Below are 12,739 nucleotides of genomic sequence, written 5' to 3' on the forward strand. Positions count from 1 at the left end.
GCATGGAAATTTTGACGCCTTTGCATTCATTCATGTCAAATTTCTTGAGGACATCCTTGAGGTGTTTCTCTTGAGAGATGAAGATGTCGTTGCGTTGTTGATGAAGTTGAAGCCCTGGGAAGAATTTCAGCTCCCCCATCTTGGACATTTGATATTTTTCACCCATCATGTAGGCAAATTCGTCACTGTAACGTTTGTCAGTACAACCAAAGATGATACACCCACATATATTTGGCATACAAACAGTTCATTATCATAGGATTTTGTGAAAAGAGTGGGATCGAGTGAACTGGGTTTGAAGCCTTTTCATGAGGAATTCCTTGAATGTGTCATACCACGCCTGCGGGGCTTGCTTGAGTCCATAGAGTGCTTTGTTGAGTCTGAAGACTTTGTCAGGATGCTTCGGGTCTTCAAAACCTCAGGGTTGAGCAACATATACTTCTTCCTCAAGCTTATCATTGAGGAATGCACTTTTCACATCCATTTGATACAGAGTTATATTGTGATGATTATCATAAGCAAGCAATATACAAATAGCTTCAAGTCTAGCAACAGGTGCAAAAGTTTCATCAAAGTCAATTCCTCCAACCTTTGTGTAGCCTTGGGCTACAAGTCACGCCTTGTTCGTCACTACCTGACCATCCTCATCTTGCTTGTTTCAGTAAATCCACTTGGTACCAATGACATTGTGCTTGCGAGAATCATGTCGTTTGACGAGCTCCCAGACGTTGTTTAGCTTGAATTGATGAAGTTCATCTTGCATGGCTTGAATCCACTCAGGTTCCATGAAGGTTTCATCAACTTTTGAGGGTTTTATGATAGACACAAAATAAAAATTCCCACAAAAGTTAATTAAATGTGAATCTTTAGAGCGAGTGAGAGGACCTGGCGTATTGATGTCATCAATGATTTTGTCAATTTCCACTTCATTTGCAATCCTTGGATGTGTGGGTTGAATATTTTGACTGGGTTGAGGAATTTGATCGAGAGGAATTTGTTGTGCACCCTCTTGAATTTCATCATTGTTGGGGACGACTTCTCCACTAGGAGGTTGTTCCTCGGTAGGAATGATATCTTCAATAGCCTTGAGCTTAATAGCTTCCTCAGGAGTCAATTTATCTGGCACATGAGGCAGTTGCTCTCTTTGCGAGCCATTAGTTTCATCGAACCGCACATCTACAGTTTCAACAACCTTGTTGTGGTAGTTCTTGAAGACTCTGTAGGTGTGCGAGTCCTTTCCGTAACCGAGCGTAAAACCCTCATGTGCTTTCGGTGCAAATTTTGAACTATGGTGAGGATCTCAAATCCAGCATCTTGCACCGAAGACTTTGAAATAACTTATGTTGGGTTTCTTGTCAGTGAGGAGTTTGTATGAAGTCTTCTTGAGAAATTTGTGAATATATACCCTGTTGATGATGTGGCAAGTAGTTTTGATTGCCTCAGGCAAGAAGCAATGAGAAGTCTGGTATTCTTCAAGCATTGTTCATGCCATTTCAACCAGTGTCATGTTCTTGCGCTCAATGGTGCCATTTTGTTGAGCAGTATAAGGAGCAGAAAATTCGTGAGTAATACCAAGTTCATCAAGATAGTCATCAAGGCATGTATTCTTGAATTTTGTTCCATTGGCCCTCCTGATGTGTTTGATCTTGACACCGCAGTTCGTCAAGGCCCTTGAGGAAAATTGTTTGAAGACTTCCTGCACATCAGTTTTGTAAAGAATGATATGCACCCAAGTATAACAAGAATAGTCATCAACGATGACAAAGCCATATAGAGATGCTACATTGGTTAGAGTAGCATAATGAGTAGGTCCAAAGAGATCCACGTGAAGCAATTCAAAAGGACGAGTAGTAGTCATGATAGTCTTCGAGGGGTGCTTGGATCTGGTCATCTTCGAGGGGTGCTTGGATCTGGTCATCTTCCCAAGCTCACAAGATGGTCCTTGAGGAATTTTATGATTTCGATGCCAATTACATGCTTCTTCTTCGCTAGTGTGTGCAAATTCCTCATACCCGCATGACCAAGTCATCGATGTCATAGCCAGCCCTCTGAGACTTCTGCAAGAAGACACGTGGTTGACTGAGGACCTGTAGAGAAGTCAACGATATACAAGTCTCCTTTCCTAAAGCCTTCGAAGACTTTGGATTTGCTAGATTCCATGATAACTACGCATCTATATTTTCCAAAGATGACAATCATATCAAGATCACAAAGCATTGAGACTGGCATGAGGTTAAACCCAAGGGATTCGACAAGCATGACTTTGTCCATGTGTCGGTCCGTAGAGATAGCCACCTTAATGAGTCCCAGTACCTTGCGTAGGTGATATGCTTCAGTGGTGATGGAGGTAGTGGGATATTCATCAATAGGCTTTTGCCACTATTCATGTGATTTGTACACCCACTGTCAAGAACCCACTCTATGGTTTTGGGTTGGTCATCCTGCACATGAATTAGTGTTGCTTAGCATCTCATATGCTTCAACGTGAAGAATATGATATCAAATTCATCATACTTGAGTTTCATCACATAAGGTATATTTTAGACAAAATAAGGACGAGTGAAATGACAAATTATTTCATCACGATTAGCTTGCGTCCTATCAAGCAATTTCCTCACGCCTCACCCAATTCTTTAGATGATGACTTTCATCTAGAGACCTGACCTGCAAAAGTGATTAGTTCGATTTCTTCACCACCCACATGTGAAGGGGTGGTAAAGAGTTTATCATCCTGCGAGTACCATATGAGAATTGAGGCATTGAAGCTAATACACTTCGTTTCACAGGAGGGGAGTTAGAGTATTCAAATGAATAGACAGAGAAATACTTTGAGGACTTATGAACATAGTGATTTGAGGAATAATGCACATATTCATGTCCCTTGTAGTTTCCCTGCATATCAGAAGCATTTGTGTGATTACGAGCATAGTTTTGACCATATGAGGAATTTGATCCTCGTGAAGACAATGGTCCACTTGAAAATTTTGATCTGGGGTTCCTGTTCTTCATAGGTGGTGTCATGAGGACATTCACGTGAAGACTTTCGAAGCTGCTTTAGGGAACCCAAATTTTCCTCCAGGATGGTCCATTCCTACAGTTAGTTCCAACATATCTATCAAATACTTCACCAGCCTCATTTTTGAACAGTTTATAGTTTGAGTCAAATGACTCATCAGAGGAATAAGACATTTCACATGCAAAGCCTGTTAAAGTAGATGGATCAACAGGAGGTCCTTTTGCAGCAACCCATGAGGTTTTGGGATACTCCTCAGGTTTCTAGTATGACCCATCAAACATTCAGTTTCCTCTCAAAGGCCTGTTCATAATCTCCTTTTTGAGCACATTGCAAAGGGTTGGATGCCCTTTGAGGCTTTTGTGTATGCCTGTCACATACAATTTCTTCAACCCTGCATTTTCATCGCTGACATTTGTGGTTTCCTGAGGTGAGGAATTTGTTACCACAAATAAATTTGAAGAATTTGTAGTAATAGAAGCATTTGAAGTTTCAGGTGAAGAATTAGCAGATTCACGTTCGATGCATTTCAAACATGGTGGAATGAATTTTCCCTTGACGGTACTGATTTGTTGAGCGAGCAAGGAATCATTTTCAATTCAAATGTCATCATGAGACATACTTAGTTTCTCAAGATCTTGCTTTCGTTGAAGAAATTCATAAGAATTTTTCTCATGATCAGCCAAGAGTGTGCCATAATGTTCTTGAAGACCATCAAACCTAGACTGAAGACTTTGAATATCATGAGTGAGGATTTGAGTATGATTCATTTCGTCACTCAATAGGTCATCACTTTTGTCTAGCAGTCTCTGAAGCTTTTCAATAGCAGTTTGTTGCTTAGTGGCAATATCAGCAAGTTTATATTAACTGGGTTTTTGATAGCCATCAGGTTCACACTCACTAGAGTCAAAAGAGGATATGTGGCTTGGTACCTTTCAACCTTTTGCCATGAAGCAATAGGTGGGAGCAAAGTCGTCATCACAGTCATCAGTGTTGTTGACGTTGTCATTTTCTTTGAGGTCGAAGATGGACTTGTTGAAGAATGTGGTAGCAAGGGCTAGGCTTGCCACACCTGACTCTGACTCCACTTCAGAACATTCCTCTTCATCACATTCTTTGTATTCTTCTTCAGAATTCATTTCCTTGCCAATAAGTGCCCGAGCCTTTCTGAAGCTGGTCTTCTTGTGAGATGAGGACTTTGAGGATGAGGACTTTGAAGATTTTTCTTTTTCTTGGATTCATCAGAACTATCATCCTTGTATTTCTTCTTCTTTGATTTCTTCACCCAACGAGGACAATCGGCAATGTAGTGACCAGATTTCTTGCATTTATGACAGGTTCTTGTAGTCCTCAAATGAAGATTATGACTTCCTCATATCTCTCTCTCGTGGGTATAAGCCTGACAGTAGATGTGTAGGGTACGAAAAGGATGGGCAGAGTCCTAGCTACGGCGAGGTTGTATGAGTTCAGGCCCCTCTACGGTGGAGGTAATAGCCCTACGTCTCAGCGCTCAGGGAGCTTGTTGTCGAGTGGAATATAGAATACAGTGAATTGCTAACCCCTGCACTAGTGGGGGAGGGTGGCTTATATAGAGTGCGCTGCCCTCCACAACGGTTCCGTGCACAGGGTTGGAGTAGCGGCGAATAAATGCCTACGTTACAGGTAACGTACATCTTAAATGCTAATAAAGGCACATGGAAACGTATGATCGTTTCCCTCGAGGGGGGTTACGATGCACAGAGTGGAATCGAGTCGGTTAGTTTGATATACTCTGAATGCTAGTCTCCAACTGGATGGTCGAGGACCTGTTACCGACTGGACGATGGGAACTCCTTAGTTCAGTCGAAACTGACTAAGGGCCTTGTCCCTTATGAGGGGTAGTCCTTGGGTTGGACCTACAGGGCAGGCCTATGACCCTACCCTAGGACTATAACCCCATCATTAGTCCCCGAATGGATTGGGGTTGGAACAACGAAGCGATGCTTGAAGTTTGGATCCGACTGATACAGATGTAACTTTGGCGTTGCTTGCCTCGATCCATTTTATCTTTTCTGACCAATGATCCGAGTGGAAGTAGTTGTGAAACAAACTGTCAGAAACCGAGTTCTTCCGTGGCATCTTCTGACGTGACCAGTCAACTAACAGCGGCGGATTTCCCGGGATCCTCAAATTTCGGTTACCGCGCGCTCAGCGGGGATGAAGCCATCGCGCTCGAGTAGCGCCTGATGCCTCGATTCTCGCGCCTTCATCTTCTCCACTGATATCGCCGCGGTCGGTCTGTGGATAAGATTTCGGGGCCACTTGCCAGTGACCCAGTCGGAACCTTACTTAAATCCCAGCTGCGAGGGTTTTTTCGTTACGCTCGCCAGACACCTTGCTTTTGCTCCGCTTCCTTCGCCATCTTCTGCTCCTTCCAAGCTTCTTCCTTCTCCTTCTCTCTCGCGCATCCGCACCTTCCGCCATGACCAAGGGGCAGACTAGCAAGCTAGAGGCGCGGAAGAAGAGGGGGAAGGCGGCGGCTTCTGCGCGGAGGCAGCGAACACTACCGGCGGGGTGGATCCAGGGGGAATTCCTCCCCTCCACGGTGACGGAGGAGGACTTGCTGGAGCTGGTGGAGCACGGGATGATCGCGCACAAGTCATGGAGGTTGCCGGAGGAGGGTGAGACCGAGCCGGCGCCCCGGGAGGGGGAGCGCGTCCTGCTGCTCAGCCACGTGCATCGAGGTTTCTCCCTGCCCCCTCACCCTTTCTTCAAAGGCATCATGAACCACTTTGGGGCGCAGCTCCACCACTTTCCCCTGAATGCCATCGCCCATCTCTCTGCTTTCGTAGTCTGGTGCGAGTGCTTCATCGGTTGTCCTCCCCATTGGGGGCTTTTCAAACATATCTTCTCTGCTAGATCCCAAACTATCAAACGACTGAATCAGTCGGATGATAAGACTCGCCTTCTCCAGCTCTGCGGAGGCTTAGGCTTCCAAAAGAAGAACAAAAGTAGTTATCCCGCTCTTCAGCTGAGTGAATCGGTCAGGAACTGGCAGTCGACATGGTTCTACTGCCAGGACGTTGCTTGTCCAAATGCCACGACAGGGCTACCTCCTTTTAGCCTAGACCGACCAGCTCCGCCTAAGCAGCTAGCGCTCACAAAGGCGGAGAAGATCCGTATCCAGCCCCTGGTCGACGCACTCCTGGATGTCGTTAGAAATGGAGTCACCGGCATAGATTTGCTGGAGGTTTTCCTCGGCCGGCGCATCCAACCACTGCAGGCCCGAGACCATGCCATGTGGCATTTCACGGGACCCGAAGACTCCACTCGGACCAACGTCCAGTGCGTGACTGGGGAGACAGTGGCGCCGTGGGTGCTCCAGATCACAGGCGCCTGCGAGAACCCGAGAGGGTCTCGGCGAGTGAAGGCTTTCCGCGCGGACAACCCTCCTTCAAATGAGGTGAGTACAACTTGTCGAGTGCACATAACTGTCTTAGATTTATCGCTTTCTTGAATTTCTGTCCGGCGTCTGATGTCGCCGACTGTATTTTATGCAGAAGTGGACCAAATGGTTCTCCCCTGTCTCGAACGGGAACCCGGCCGAAGAGGAGGATGGCAGCCAGGAGGGCAGCGTGGAGAGCGTCGAGTATGTCTCCGACAGTGGGGAGACGGAGGAGGAGTCTGGTGAAGATAAGGAGGAAGACGAAGAGCAGGACTCGCCGCCCCCACCGCCAGAGCACCGAACCAAGCGCCAACATGAACCTGCAGCTCCCTCGGCCCCTCCAGCAGCCTCGAGTGCTCCTCCAACTGCTCCCGTGGTCCCGAGTGCTCGGAGCACCAAGAGGACCAGGGACACTGCTGCTGAACCTGCGGGTCAGCCTTCCAAGGTGGCCAAACCGAGCGGGTCTAAACCTCGGAAGGCTTTGCCGTGGATGAGGGTCGTCGTTCCCGTCACCTCAACTTAAGTGCATTGTTCTTCTAACTTCTTCTGATATTCGATTGAACTCCTGTTTGATGGTCGAATGAATTTCACTCGACAGAGTTGCCACCTCTCCGGCGCGTCAGGGGGATGATCTCATGGACACGGACAATGTTGTCTCGTCCCAGCCAGGTGCGTCATAGCGATTCCGAGAGTTTACATTATCGCATCGCAAATTCTGTCTTCGTCTTGCCCCTCTCTTTTTCTGAGATCTCACGCCGTTCGGTTTGGCAGGGGTGATTTATGTGGATGAGGGTGACCAGGGAAGGTCTGAGCAAGCTGCGGCGCCTGTCCTTGAGGCCGTTCCGCCAGTTACTGCTCTCGCCGCGGACGTGCCGCTGACTGAGGCGATGCCGTCGACTGAAACGGCGTTGGTTGCTACTGAATCGAATGGAGCGGGCCTTGGGATGCCTAAGGAGCCTCCAACGATTCCAGGACCGTCGAACGTCGAGTACAACGTCCAGCGCCTCCCAGAAGACCAGGTGGGAGCGGCTAAGGGGGGCATGGTGCAGGCAGAGCTAATGGCGGGAGAAGCCAAGAAGGCGTATGACTCCATCGCATCCCTGTACCAGCGAAGCTTGGAGCTGCGGAACGATATCCGAGTAAGTCGTCTAGTAAGTATTTACTTTTCTCTTGTAAGCCACTGGGTGTGCTCCGATTCCAGTATGATGTTTGCAATGGGTTCACTTGTAGTGAACCCAGTGGGTGTAGTCCCTGAGACTTCTGTCGAGTGCTTGCACCGGCAGTTGTCTTTATATACATTGTCTTTGACTTGAGCAGATCCAAAATTAATCGGTTTGAATGCTAATAGTTGGGGCACTCGGAGTACCCCGACTGTATGAGTCCTCGAGAGTAAGTTTACTCAGGTCGAGTAGTATTAGCCTCATAAACTTAGGTGTTGTCATGTAGCTCAATAGGGCGGACCTGTTTGAGTTGCATGCCAGTGGGGTCACTCTCAGTGAACCCACTGGGTGTAGTCCCCGAGATCGATTTCGACTGCTTGCGTCGGCAGGGGTCTGAAGAACTTAGACTTGTTATTGTTGGATTTGTTTGATCATCTCTTGGCGCTGGCTGGCAGAAAACTTGTGAGATGGGGACGGCGTACGAGACTCTCAGGGCTGAAAAGGTTCAGTTTGCTGGTGAGCTGGATGCGGCACTGGTTGCCATGGCTGGTATGAAGGATGTTCTGGCGGAACGAGAAAAGTCTTTGGAGCAGGCCCATGAAGAGAACAAGGCTTTGACTGCTGAGGTGGAGAAAATGGGGAAACAAAGGACGGAGCTGATGGGGCAGATGAAAGTGCTGAACAGGTGGTGCATAGCACAGGAAAATTACGTGAGTGATTGGGCCCGGAACATGATAGCGCTTCTAGGTGGAAGTCTTGTTTTTCCGAGTGCCTGTGGTATGAGATTTTCACTCGGCGCTTATTATTTTCTCGTCCTGTGTTTGCATATTTTTGCATGGACGCTGAGGCTGAAGCTGCTGACGTGGAGCGGTCGATGCGTGAGAACATTCCACTCGGGGAGGACGCCAATCGAGATCTGCTCCGAGCGCACATTCGCCTGGGAAAAGTTGGTCCTTTCATCGGTCGAGTGAGAGAAGTCGTCGGCCGGATCGATAAGGAGCTTTGGCCTGAAGATGAGTCGCTGCATGAGATGGAAGGCTTGATGACTCAGCTGGAGGAAGTTCTAAACCGAGTGCAGTCATGGAAGAAATCTGTGGCTCGTTGTGGTGGAGACGTTGCCCTGTCCCTGGTCCGAGTGCATTGCAAGGAGGTGCGCGAAGAGAAGTTGAAAGCATTGAAGGTCGCCAACACGAAGAAACTTCGATTCGAAGACTTCATGGAAACCTTCCTTGAGAGTGCCACCCGCATCGCCGACGGGATCGACCTGGACACATTCGTGGAGCCCTCCAGTCCTGGCGCCAATCCGGACGATGCTTAAGAAAACTTTATCCTCGGTATGCCGAGTGTTGATTTTTAAGAAACTTTGGCCACTGTTGTTGGCCATCTCATTCTTGGTTCGGTGTGGGTAAGCTTGATCCACACCGAGCCGACTATCTTTATGTGAACTTGGAATTTGAATCGAATCTTTTGCTCTTCTTTTGCCAAAGAGTTGTTGAGACGATTTTGGCTCGTGTTTTTGGTTGGCGTTTCTTGGTGAAGCCAAAGGCAAACATGCGGAGTATGTCAGTTGTCTTGACATCTGCATCAGCCTCACTGAGGGTCTTGTAGAATCTCCGAGTGGATCTGTAGGATCACCGAGTGGATCTGTAGGATCACCGAGTGGATCTGTAGGACACACTCGAAGGTCATAGAGTACTTGGGCGATACGGGATCGTAGCTAAGTTGTCGAGTGCGACTATTAAGTCGCACTCGGGGCGAGTTGTTACTCATGTAGTTGTCAGTTGTTTTGACATCCACATGAGCCTCAATGAGGTTGTGGTACTCATGTAATTGTCGGTAGTCTTGACATCCACATGAGCCTCAATGAGGGTCTGCTGAGTCCCCGAGTGGATCTGTAGGATACACTCGAAGGTAATAGAGTACTTAGGCGATTCATGATCGTGGCTAAGTCTTCGAGTGCAACGGACATGCTGCCCTCGGAGCGAGTTGTTACTCAGGTAGTTGTCAGTTGTTTTGACATCCACATGAGCCTCAATGAGGTTCTGCTACTCATGTAATTGTCAGTTGTTTTGACATCCACATGAGCCTCAATGAGGTTCTGTTGAGTCCCCGAGTGTATCTGTAGGACACAGTCGAAGGCATCTGAGTGCTTAGGTGATTCATTATCGCGGCTAAGTCTCCGAGTGTGACGTTAAGTGCACAGTCGGAGAAAGTTGATACTTAGGCGATTCTGGATCACAGCTAAGTCCCCGAGTGTGACGTTAAGTGTGCACTTGGAGAAAGTTAATACTTAGGCGATTCTGGAACGCAGCTAAGTCCCCGAGTGTGACATTAAGTGCACCCTCGAAGAAAGTTAATACTTAGGCGATTCTGGATCGCAGCTAAGTCCCCGAGTGTGACGTTAAGTGCACACTCGAAGAAAGTTAATACTTAGGCGATTCTGGATCGCAGCTAAGTCCCCGAGTGTGACGTTAAGGGCACACTCGAAGAAAGTTAATACTTAGGCGATTCTGGATCGCAGCTAAGTCCCCGAGTGTGACGTTAAGTGCACACTCGAAGAAAGTTAATACTTAGGCGATCCTGGATCGCAGCTAAGTCCCCGAGTGTGACGTTAAGTGCACACTTGAAGAAAGTTAATACTTAGGCGATTCTGGATCGCAGCTAAGTCCCTGAGTGTGACGTTAAGTGCGCACTCGGAGAAAGTTAATTCTTAGGCGATTCTGGATCGCAGCTAAGTCCCCGAGTGTGACGTTAAGTGCACGCTTGGAGAAAGTTAATACTTAGGCGATTCTGGATCGCAGCTAAGTTTTTTTTTTTGAGACCGGAGTCTGCGACCGTGGAAGAACTTTGAATCTGCAAAAACTCAATCTGCTTTATATTATTTCACCAATACTTGTTCTTTACATTGCTTCAGTCGACGGTCACGTGTAGAAGCGCTTCAGGAGATCTCCATTCCATGCTCGCGGCTCGTCTGTCTCCCTGTCGATGTTGTAGAGTGTGTATGCTCCGTTGTTCAGCACCTTGGAGATGATGAAGGGTCCTTCCCAGGTAGGAGCCAACTTGTGAGGTCTTTGCTGATCCACTCGGAGCACCAGGTCGCCTGCTTGGAACGTGCGACTCCTGACGTGTCGTGCGTGAAAACGTCGTAGATCTTGTTGATAAATGGTTGAGCGAGTCAGTGCCATCTCGCGCTCCTCCTCTAGAAGGTCCACTCCGTCTTGCCTTGCTTGTTCTGCTTCAGCTTTGGAGTAGAGTTCGACTTGTGGAGCATTGTGAAGCAAGTCACTTGGAAGGACTGCTTCTGCTCCGTAAACGAGGAAGAACGGTGATCGCCCTGTAGATCTGTTCGGGGTTGTGCGAAGACCCCAAAGCACTGAAGGTAGCTCGGTGACCCATGCGCCAGCGGCATGTCCCACCTCTCGCAAGAGTCGGGGCTTCAAACCTTGTAGAATAAGTCCATTTGCCCGCTCTGCTTGTCCATTGGATTGAGGATGCGCCACGGATGCAAAATCCGCTCGGATACCTTGGCTTGCACAGAAACCTTTGAATCTGCCCGAGTCAAAGTTTGTCCCGTTGTCCGTGATTATGCTGTGAGGTACACCAAATCTGGAGATGATGTCCCTGACAAACTTGATGGGTGTTAGGGCGTCGAGCTTCTTGATGGGCTTGGCTTCAATCCATTTTGTGAACTTGTCGACTGCCACCAACAAATGTGTGTATCCTCCTTGGCCTGTCCTGAATGGACCGACTGTATCTAATCCCCATACTACAAACGTGTTGGGGAACGTCGCATGGGAAACAAAAAATTTCCTACGCACACGAAGACCTATCATGGTGATGTCCATCTACGAGAGGGGATGAGTGATCTACATACCCTTGTAGACCGTACAGCAGAAGCGTTAGAGAACGCGGTTGATGTAGTGGAACGTCCTCACGTCCCTCGATCCGCCCCGCGAACAATCCCGCGATCAGTCCCACGATCTAGTACCGAACGGACGGCACCTCCGCGTTCAGCACACGTACAGCTCGACGATGATCTCGGCCTTCTTGATCCAGCAAGAGAGACGGAGAGGTAGAAGAGTTCTCCGGCAGCGTGACGGCGCTCCGGAGGTTGGTGATGACCTTGTCTCAGCAGGGCTCCGCCCGAGCTCCGCAGAAACGCGATCTAGAGGAAAAACCGTGGAGGTATGTGGTCGGGCTGCCGTGAGAAAGTCGTCTCAAATCATCCCTAAAACCTCCGTATATATAGGTGGGAGGGAGGGGGCCTTGCCTTGGGGTCCAAGGACCCTCAAGGGGTCGGCCGAGCCAAGGGGGAGGACTCTCCCCCCCCAAACCGAGTTGGACTAGGTTTGGTGGGAGGGAGTCCCCCTCCCTTCCCACCTCCTCCTTTTTTTTCCTTTGATTTCTTATCCTTGGCGCATAGGGCCCTTTTGGGCTGTCCCACCAGCCCACTAAGGGCTGGTGCGCCACCCTTATGGCCTATGGGCTTCCCCGGGGTGGGTTGCCCCCCCCCCCCCCGGTGAACTCCCGGAACCCATTCGTCATTCCCGGTACATTCCCGGTAACTCCGAAAACCTTCCGGTAATCAAACGAGGTCATCCTATATATCAATCTTCGTTTCCGGACCATTCCGGAAACCCTCGTGACGTCCGTGATCTCATCCGGGACTCCGAACAACATTCGGTAACCAACCATATAACTCAAATACGCATAAAACAACGTCGAACCTTAAGTGTGCAGACCCTGCGGGTTCGAGAACTATGTAGACATGACCCGAGAGACTCCTCGGTCAATATCCAATAGCGGGACCTGGATGCCCATATTGGATCCTACATATTCTACGAAGATCTTATCGTTTGAACCTCAGTGCCAAGGATTCGTATAATCCCGTATGTCATTCCCTTTGTCCTTCGGTATGTTACTTGCCCGAGATTCGATCGTCAGTATCCGCATACCTATTTCAATCTCGTTTACCGGCAAGTCTCTTTACTCGTTCCGTAATACAAGATCCCGCAACTTACACTAAGTTACATTGCTTGCAAGGCTTGTGTGTGATGTTGCATTACCGAGTGGGCCCCAAGATACCTCTCCGTCACACGGAGTGACAAATCCCAGTCTTGATCCATACTAACTCAACTAACA

This window comes from Hordeum vulgare, chromosome 4H (assembly GCF_904849725.1).
Source record: "Hordeum vulgare subsp. vulgare chromosome 4H, MorexV3_pseudomolecules_assembly, whole genome shotgun sequence".
Classification (NCBI taxonomy): domain Eukaryota; kingdom Viridiplantae; phylum Streptophyta; class Magnoliopsida; order Poales; family Poaceae; genus Hordeum; species Hordeum vulgare.